We start from the raw sequence: 10608 nt of genomic DNA, 5'->3' as shown, positions 1-10608 counted from the left end.
TGGGGACACTGGCAGCAGCAGTAGCGGCCCCCCCATGCCCCCCCCCCCACTTGGGGTATCCTGGGGGCGGGGGGTGCCATAGATCAGAGCCACTTGTCCTTTATACTTAAGTCCATAACTCAGGACACCTGGCTGCACATGCATAATTACACTAGTCAATAGCCAAGGAACACCTGGACACATGTGTATATTTACATCAAGTGCTCGGCAAGATTCTGAACATCTGAGGGGCCTTGACCAGTTTCCTATATTTTCCCAACACTGTGGTTCAAGACAGCTTTGAACTTGGAACCTGGAATGTGGCCCCAGGTAGTGGCCTTGGTGAACCAAGCAGGACGCAAAAGGAGCAAGAAGTTTCCATCCAACAAGGAAGGACCAGCTTTCAACGGCAGCGCCGTAGGTGCCTCCAGAGCACTTGCTGGTGAACAAATCAGACCTTCTCTCTCTGCCTGGCACCTGCAGGAGGATTGACTCGCACTGACCTCAGTGAGTGAGCCCCTGAAGTTCTTGGACAGTTCAGAGAGGAAGGGAGCGGCCTTCAGATATAGACAGTGGACTTCCTGCTAATAAGGGTGTGTAGATGCTTCAGCAATTCACTGGAAAAATTAGAGAGCTGACTGTCTGTGGACCCCAAAGTGTTGATTGAAGCAGATCAAGCTAGTTTCAAGGTCTCCTGGTTTACCTTATTTAGAGTCCCAAGAAAAGTGACACCATTTTCTTTCTTTAGCCAGCTGTCCTTGTGCATGTAGGCCTGAGACAACGCTGGTGTCCGCTCAAGTGTTCTGTCTTCAGGCAATCATGTCATTCAGACCTCTTCTCTTCCCCACAGGCTCTGCTGAAGGAACAGACATTCAGTAGCCGTGTTTTACAGCACATTCTTAGCCAATTGGACCCGGGGGTGAGTGCCTGACCCAAGGCCAACAATCCATGAGCCAGTCAGGGAACCATAGCACCTGGTGCTGAGAGATGAGCTGTCTGTCAAATCTGTACTCTTAACATTTAACTAAGATATGTAGAGAAATTGGGACCTTCCCACAGTACTTGTGGGGATCTAAAACCATGCGGCCACTTTGGAAAACAGTCTGGCAGTTCCTCAAGAGGTTAAACACAGAGTTACCATAGGACTCAGTAATCCCACTCCTAGGCACATACCCAAGTGAAATGAAAACATGTCTACACAAAAGCTTTTACATGAATATTCAGAACTATTCACAATAGCCAAAAGGTGGAAACCAGCTAAGTCTGATTTCTGCTGCTATAACAGAATACCACTGACTGGGTAATTTGTAAAGAATGCAAGTTTATTTAGCTTATGGTTCTGGATGCTGGGAAACCCAACTTGGGTGGCCACATCTGATAAGGGCCTTGTGCTGCTTCATAACAAGGCAAAAAAACAGAAGGGACCCCACAGTGAGAGAGGAAGCAAGGGGGTGTCTGCTCAGGTCTCTCTTCCTCTTATAAAGTCACCAGTCCCATCATGGGGGCCCCACTCTGACGACCTTATCTAAGCCTAATTACCTCCCAAATGGCCCATCTCCAATCAACATATGAATCTGAGGATTAAGTTTCCAACACTTGAAATTTGAGGGACACATTCAAACTATAGCATCACTCAAATGTCCACCAACTGATGAATGGATAAATAAAACCCAATATGTCCCTACAATAGATGTTATTCAACAGTAACAATGAATGAGTTACAGATACATGCTACAACATACATGAACTTTGAAAACATTAACTAAGTGAAAGAAACCAGTCACAAAAGATCAGATGTTATATAATTCCATTTATATGAAATAACCAGAATAAGCAAATCTACAGAGGACGGTTGCCTAGGGGCTGAGGGATCAGGCAGGTTTGGGGGGATGTGGGGAATAAATGCTGATGGGTTTCTTCTTGAGGTGATGAAAGTGTTCTAAGGGTGATCATGGTGATGGTTGCACAACTCTGTAAATACACTAAAAACCACTGAATCTTACACTTTAAATGGGTCAATTGTATGGCAAGTGAATTATATCTCAATAAGGCTAATGTGGAAAAAAAAAGATACGTAGCGGATGAAACAGTGAACAGAGAGAGAGGAAGCTACAAGGTTCACATATAGAGAGGCTGCTGTGACCAGGCAGCCTGTGTAAGCCGACAGTCCAAGTACACAGAAGCTTTATCTCTAGGGAGGGACTGAAGAAGGACGAAGGTGATAGGAAGTTCTTCTAAAGCTGGATGATTTTTGGGCCGGCCCAGTGGTGCACTGCTACAGTGTGCCGTGTGGGAGTGCGGCGACGCTCCCGCCGAGGGTTCGGATCCCACATACAGACCGGGCTGCTCACTGGCTGAGCGAGGGGTGGGCGCAACACCGAGGGTTGCGATCTGTTGCCGGTCACGAAAAAATGCGATCTGTTGCCGGTCACGAAAAAATGCGATCTGTTGCCGGTCACGAAAAAATGCGATCTGTTGCCGGTCACGAAAAAATGCGATCTGTTGCCGGTCACGAAAAAATGCGATCTGTTGCCGGTCACGAAAAAAGACAAAAAGGAAAAAAAATAAATAAATAAAGCTGGATGATTTCACCGCTACCAATGCAGTTGCTACCATCTCTACAGACTCTTCTACAACCTTCTAGAACTCTCTGCCTCATACAGCTACAAGCCGCTGAAGCACACCCTTATCCTCCAGAATGCAAGAAATCATCGTCAACAGCATTCTGACTTAAGAGTTAACTCCACTGCTAACTTTACACACATTGTAGCAGTCATTTGAAGCCCAGCAGTTCCAAGAATCTGTAGCTCATAAACAGCCACATTATAGACATTCCTGGAACTTGTGCGCTATGAATTTTCATGGGACTGATTCCCAGCCCGGTCCTTTTTGTGGGAAGTTTGTCCAGGCACAGGAACCGTGATATCGTCACACCCTTCCTGTATCAGTCGGAGGATGATAGCACGGCATGCGGGCATCTGGGGTTTGGTGAGTCTGCACACATGTCTTCAAGGCTCTAGGCAGGAGCTGCCCTCACATCTACTCTGTCTTGCCCATCACCCCACCACCTAGGGCTGAATTTGCTTAAATTTATCTATACATGTATAAAGGGCATCCATCTGTTTGTGCCTTGGTTTTGGAATCGGACTGACCTCCTTAATCATTACCCTTCCACATACGCAATGTTGAGGGGCCCTTAAGGGTCACTGGCATGGTTAGGTACCAACTGGCAGGGGCATTAACAGCCAGTGTGCTCTTCCAGCCCCATTTCTATATTCCTTTCTGTTTACCAACAGCAGGTCTCAGCTCCCAGAAGACATGCTGCTTCCTGTGGCTTTCTGGTCTCCCTCAAAGCCCCATGTCCGGGCAGTTGGAATGCCAATGCTTCCCTGATGGCAGCACATGCCAGTGTTCTTATGTCCCAATCATCAGTGGAGAGAGAAGAGCCACTTCAGGAGGAGCTAGAGCTCGGTTCGATGGCAGATCCCCAGCCTCCCTGGACCTGTGCTCTCCTCAGGGGCCTGGCCTGGTGCTTCCTGGGTTCCAGGACCCAGAGATCTTTGCAATAAACCCCACTGATTGAGGCCCATTAAGGGGGTCTTTGTCCCTGTTCCTCAAAACCACAAAATCCCTGCCTGGACCACACTGTAAAAAGATGTCATCTGGACTTGAAGGGGGAGGTTGCAGAGATGGATAGTGATGGCAGGGAGGGAAGAAACCAAGTGACATGCAATTACCCCCCCTCCCCTGGATGCCGTCCAGATGCCGTCTTGAGGTTGGAGAGCAGAGGAACCAACACTCTGGACCCGTTTCTTGCCCTTTTCTCCTTGTCATCGAGTGGGATGAAGGGAAGAATGGTAGAAACAACCACTACTGACTTTCGTGGGCAAGTGTCATCCTCAGGATTAAAAGCGTGACTTCATGCAGAGCTATGTACTCCTATTGTCACTATTTAACTAAGGGAGAAACTAAGACTCAACAGGGCTAGGAAGCTGCCTAAGTTCACAGTTATCGAGTGAGGAAGCTGGGGTTGGAACCCAGCCTATCTGACTCCAGAGCCCACTCTCAATCACTCCCCTTAAAATGCTCCTGATGCACAGCACAGGCCAGGAAAAAGAGAATGAGCAATTTGAATGTGAATTTTGTTTATACCGGGGGACCTGGAGGCAGCCCACTGGCTTCTTTAGAACAGAGGGAGCAGGGGCTGGGGACTCAACTAAATGCAACAGGGTGCAGCTGGCAATCCTGGTGCAGGAGGAAAGCCGGGGATGGGGGTGGGGGAATTAAAAGGCTTTCAGCAAGACAGAGAGCCAAGTTCCCTCTCCCTGCTGCCATTTCTGCCATTCATTTGTCTTACCCCTAGTTGGGTGTAGCAGAGTCCAAGAAGCCCAAGCCACAGTCCTTGCCCCACAACACTCACAGGGGTAGAGGGAAGGACAGGAGGGACTGGAGACAGAATTAAATACAGCACAGTGGGACTTGGAACTTGCTAACTGGCAGCCCTAAGGCCAAATGTGGCCTGCAGATGGGTTTTTTTGGGCCTGCCTCATTTTTAAAAAACATTTAAAAATATTTAAAAATCAAGAGATTTCACAGGAACAGATTTCTGGTCTTTCTTGAAAATTGAAAATCTCTTATGACACTGAGCTCATGTCCCCACATGACAACCACTGGCTGGGACTGATCATCAGCCCCTGTCCCATCCCCCACCCGTGACAGCTGACCTGTCACTCCCCACCTCGCTGGCCTGTGTAGTGTTGCGATTGCAGCCAGTGGAAGGCTTGGCCTGGGATAGAGCTGCTCCGGTGCTGAGGGAACCCTGAGGAAACCCCTGAATTTGAATTCCAGGTTCCTGGAGGATATCAGGTGACAGTGCACCTTCTGTGTGCCCTGCATATAAGTTTGGTGTTGAGGAGAAAGAGGGTTTGCCACACACAGACGCAGAGGTGACTGGGTCTGGGAGGAGGAAGCTGGGGAACCAGCGAGAGCATAAACAGTATGTATCAGGCAGGGTTCTCCAGAGGAACAGAATTTGTGTGTATTTCTTTAAGAGATTTACTTTAAGGAATTGGCTCACATGATTGTGGGTTGGAAGCTGGAAATCTGCAGGGCATGGCAGCAGACTGGAAACTCAGGCAGGAGCTGATGCTGCAGTCTGGAGGCAGAATTTCTTCTTCGGCAGGAAACCCTATTTTTGCTCTTGACGCCTTCACCTGATTGGGCGAGGCCCACCCACATTATGGAGGGTCATCCCCTTTATCGACAGCCAGATGATTATTGATGTTAACCAAGACTACAAACACCTGCACAGCAATGTCAAGTGTTTGATTAAATACCTCGGTACTGTCACCTAGCCAAGTTGACACATAAAACTAACCCTCACACAGTGATAAAAGCAGGGGGTTGAGGAAGGAAGCCTGGGAGACACCGATGTTTAAGACAGGGCTGGGGAAGAGGGTGGAGTCGGGGGAGGCAGCTGGGGGAGAGCTGGAGAGGTCGTGTACCGGCTGCAGCGCGTGCCCACAAGGCAGGCGTCCCGTAGGGGCGGGCTGGGGCAGCCTACGGGGGGCTGGGGCAGAACATGGGAGGCGGGTGACTCAGCTGGCTCTTTCAAGATATCTCATAATAGAGAGGGTAAACTGAGGAGCAAGAAGGAAATGTTTCTTTTTGGTTTGCACTTTTTGTGGACTAAAGAGAAGGAAAAAGACAGTTGAGAGAAAGGGAGACATGGAAGAGAATGAGGGAGGGCTGGCGGTAGGATCTCTCTTCAGACAGGAGGAGACCACCTTGCTCAGCAACAGGGCTGTGCAGAAGGTGCAGCCTCCACGGGCCAAGTCGTCAGGTCAAAGCTCTGGCTAGAGCAGGCAACGAACAGGCAAAGGAATGTTCTAGAAGGCCCCTTCTACTTGGAATGCTTTTTCTAACCCTTTCCACCTACACATCCTCAAGCTGGCTTCCAGTCCCACCTGGGACCCTGGCCCCATGTGTCTTGGGAGGACCCCTTCCTGAGGACCTATGGCTGCCTCCCAGGTCACTGTGTGCAGGACGGGCACACAGCTGGCTTCTGTTCTCTCCTGTGGTCCTGTCCCTTCCTGCTGTGCTCAGCCTGCTCCCCTGGAACTGAGACAGCTCTTCCTGGTCTCCACTGGTTCTTACTGGGCAGAGCTGGATCATAGCTTAGAGTTCCAGGAAAGCAGGGACATGCCCAAACACACACACACTGGAGGATTTAATTTTTAATTTTTTAAGAAGCAACAAAGTATAACATGGTAAATTCAGATCTTCCTTACACTTTTGTGGATTACTATTGTTTTTATTTTGAATTACGTATCAAGGGAGGCACCACACATTTTTTCCATACCTGGGGCCTCCAAGGGCTTAACCCAGCCCTGCTCTCACCCCTCTGTGCTCAAACTTTTCTGATCCCAGAGGATGTGGTGGCACCGGCCGGGAGATCAGGAGAGCTGCTCCGGAAGGGCGCAGCGAATCACAAAGGGTGTGTGCGCCTGCTTGAGCTTTATTTGAGCCGCTTGAAAGTTCAAAACAAGCTGGAACATGGAAAGAAAGGTATTTGCCCGAGTGACTAAGACATGTTCCAGCATTTTCCCACAGGCTCCTGCACATCCCAAAATAACTGCAACTCTGGATGCTGTCCATTGGCATGATTACATTTGTATAATGTTACAGAACAGCAGGCAGACTGGCCACACTGACACGGGGGCTTGCAGGAATGCACAGCCCATAATGGAGTCCCATGCGGTGCTTCCTGGCTGGGCCAGTAAGGGAGAAACACCGAGGACAGAGATCACAACCGTTACAAGCACCAACTTACCAGAATCATCCAGACCACCAAGAGGGGCCATGGCCAATGCCCACCTTTCATAGATGAGGGGGGAAAGGCCCAGAGAGAGAAATAACTTGCCCCCAATTACATATCTGGGATTACAGGAGGAAGGTGGTGGCAAAACTGGCCCTAAACTTGCTTCTCCTGATGATGGTATTTATTTCTGAAGAAACACCATTTTAGCCTTGGAATCATAAGATCTTAAGTGAAAGGCACTTTTAACAGTGTCCTGGCCATCCAGGGTGCCTACATGCCGAGGTATGGACAACATCTTGGGAATAAAGAGGGGTCAGGGTGGACTTGCCACCCCTCGGGGGACTCACAGTCTTGTAGAGGAAATAACTAAGGATGGTAAAACAGTTGGACAACAGTCGGGAGCTGGGAGTTTTGGGAAAGTCTGAGAAGGAACATACTGTCCAAATGGGGAAGATTTCACAAAAAGGAGGACCTCCAGGGTGGGCAAGATCTGGAAAAGAGGGTGGGAAGGCTACCACAGGTGTCAGAGGTGACAACGGGCTGCAGGTAGGAGAGGGGACATGGAAGTGAGAGGAAGTGGAGGGGGACACTGCAAGAAGCTTTGGCCACCAAGCCCGGGGTCCAGGCTGTAAGTGTTGAGGCCGCAAGGCGCTTTCAGTGTAGACACAGTTGTCAGTATAGCTCTTAGCCATCATTTACTAGTTCCAAGTCACTTGCTTCATTTGGGAGACAGAAATAATCTGAGGATTTCGAAACAATATATAAAAAACCAAAAGCTCTCTGAGCTAGGAAGAGGTGAGAGGTTATTCTCAAATCGCTATGGCACTTACGTGGTCATGTTCTTAGGTGCTACTATAAAATTTGAATTCCTTTTTCTTTCTTTTTTTTTTTTTTAAAGATGACCGGTAAGGGGATCTCAACCCTTGGCTTGGTGTTGTCAGCACCATGCTCAGCCAGTGAGCGAACCGGCCATCCCTATATAGGATCCGAACCCGTGGCCTTGGTGTTATCAGCACTGCACTCTCCCAAGTGAGCCACAGGCCGGCCCTTGAATTCCTTTTTCTAAATTCCTATAGCCCTTGCTTCTTGCAATAAAAATGGTAGAGCTTAATTATATGATGCCTTGCATTGTACTGAAATTGTTTCACATTGACTATCTTTGCTCATGAAGGGTCAGTAAGCCCTTGAAGTCCTTTATTTCTTTTTACCTCCTGGCAGCATGGAGAGTACTTTCTCTGTACACAGAAATGGCAAGTAAATATTTGCTAATGCTGTGGCTTTCTTGCCAAACCTCACTGAAATCCATCACCGCTGGGCTATGTACCAGGACATGTTGCTCCTTCATGTACCATTGTAACAAATTCCAATAACTTCAATTTTCCCTAAGGAATTCTAGTTCTTGGGTAAAGTGCCATATATTTTATTTCGTTCTGTTCTTACATTAGTTTTCCTACTGGGGAACAGATTTCTGTTTACAGTGATAGAAAATATTCTATTTCTATACATAGAAAAACTGCTGGTACGATACAACAAAAGTTCAATTTAAGTCTGTTTGCCACTAACACACACACCAGTTAATTTTATATAACTTGATGCAGTACTTGCTAGATTTGTTTTTGAGAACTATAGCCTGGTTTTGATAGGGCTTTTTTGGTGTGTGTGAACCCAAGTATTAATAAAATCAACGTAAAACTTTTTTTTTTCTATTGTCCTTAGATAATCCTTTCCCACTTGACCACTGCAGCCCACTTGGTGCTAAAGAATATGGTGCACTGTGTTGAGACTAAGGGGTTTTTGATGTCTTCTGGACCTGGATTCCAATCCTGCCTCTTCCTGGCTGTGAGGGCAAGCAAGTCACCTCCTATTTCCTCACCTCTTAAATGGGGACATTAGTAATAGCTAACTTTTGTCATGTGCCAGGCACCACTTTCAGTTCTTCATGCTGAACCATTTAATCATTTTTCTCCACTTTACAGGTGAAGAATCCAGAAAGCAAAAGGCTGTGTGACCTGCCAATTATCTCAAAGCTATTACACGGTAAAGCTGTGATTCGAACCCGGGAGTTCTGATTCAAGCCTGTTTTTTTTTTTTTTTTTTTTTGTCTTGTGACCGGTAAGGGGATCGCAACCCTTGGCTTGGTGCTGTCTGCACTGTGCTCAGCCAGTGAGCGCACCGGCCATCCTTATATAGGATCCGAACCCACGGTGGGGAGCGCCAGTGAGCTCCCAGCGCTGCACTCTCCTGAGTGCACGAGGGGGTCAGCCCTAAGCCTGTATTCTTAACTTTTTTTTTTTTTTTTTTTTTTTTTTTTGTCTTGTGACCGGTAAGGGGATCGCAACCCTTGGCTTGGTGCTGTCTGCACTGTGCTCAGCCAGTGAGCGCACCGGCCATCCTTATATAGGATCCGAACCCACGGTGGGGAGCGCCAGTGAGCTCCCAGCGCTGCACTCTCCTGAGTGCACGAGGGGGTCAGCCCTAAGCCTGTATTCTTAACTATGATGTTCTCTAAAAGGTATTGAGATGATTAAATAAGCCAAAACCCTCTTGACACTTGGTACTCAGTAGGTATCTATCCCCCAACTTCTACAGGGGCCAAGACAATTATGTTGGCAGCCAGCCCTATGGCCAGCCCCCACACAAGGCCCAGGGACCAACACAGGCCAGGTAACTCCTGTCCTGATGTCCGCATTACATCCAATTCAGATGACTGAAAATATTCTAACTACAAGAAAGAGCTCTTTATTGATATTTAGTGATAAGAATATCAACTAAACTCAGGAACCACTCAAGGAGCCTCATTGTTGTTTGAAGTCCATTGAGAATAGATGCCCAGGTTCCAAAAGAAGTGGTCACATTCTTTCTCTTGGGTTCATTTTAAAAATAGTCCAGTATTTTTTTTTTTTTTCCTATTTACACGTTGAAGTTTCTAGAATCAGTGGCATGTCGGCTTCTATTTCCCAAATGAGTTCACCCAGGAATGATGTTGGCAGACTCCCATCTGAATGACTTCAGCCTTTCTCAGCAAGCTAAGAGTGGCAAGTACACCAGTGTGTATTTTTGTGCAGCATCGTCAGGCACCAATATTACCCTCAATACAGTCATGAGAAATTTAGCTGGGGGCTCTTGAGTCAGCATGCTCACTGGGAACTCCAAAGTCTCAGGTCCTTCTCCCCTTTCACTTTATTTGGAAAGTAGTTAAAAAACACAAAATCTAGCACATTTCTACATTCTGGAGCTGTGGTCCTTCCCAACAGAAAGAATAATTTTCTTCTACCCAGTGGCTTCTGAGTGCATCTGGTACATGACCCCAGATGCTTCTAGGAACCCAATCTGGGAAGATAAACCTGGTCCCAGTCTGGTTTGGTGGCTCAGAAAGATGTCAGATACAGATGACCCCAAGACTTTCAGAGCACATCCCCAACCCCCAGTGACCTGGACTCCATGGAACACTTCAGCCGGCCTTGGGCAACGGTAGGAACTGACTTCCCTGTGCCCTTTTGAACTAGCTCAGCCTCTTGGTGAGGTCCAAGAGTGGCCCGAGGCCAGGTGGGCAGAAATGTTGCCCAGGTGGCACCTCAGCTGCTGGCTGGCGCAGTCAGAAGGGGTGTGGCAGGCACATTCCCATTACCTGAGTTCACAGCCCTGAGTCTTCCCAGGTTTCAGCTGTAATTTGCCACTGAAAAGTGACCAAGACAATTCCCTCATGTGTCAGTCCAGCAGATAGACATTATGAATCCCAGAGCAGGCTTGTAAATACGTCCTTCGTTTATTTTGACTGAAGCCAGGGACAATCTTGATGCTGTCAGTCT

Source organism: Galeopterus variegatus, unplaced genomic scaffold (genome assembly GCF_000696425.1).
Source record: "Galeopterus variegatus unplaced genomic scaffold, G_variegatus-3.0.2 Scaffold3827, whole genome shotgun sequence".
Taxonomy (NCBI): domain Eukaryota; kingdom Metazoa; phylum Chordata; class Mammalia; order Dermoptera; family Cynocephalidae; genus Galeopterus; species Galeopterus variegatus.
Note: the sequence above shows the minus strand (reverse complement) of the source record.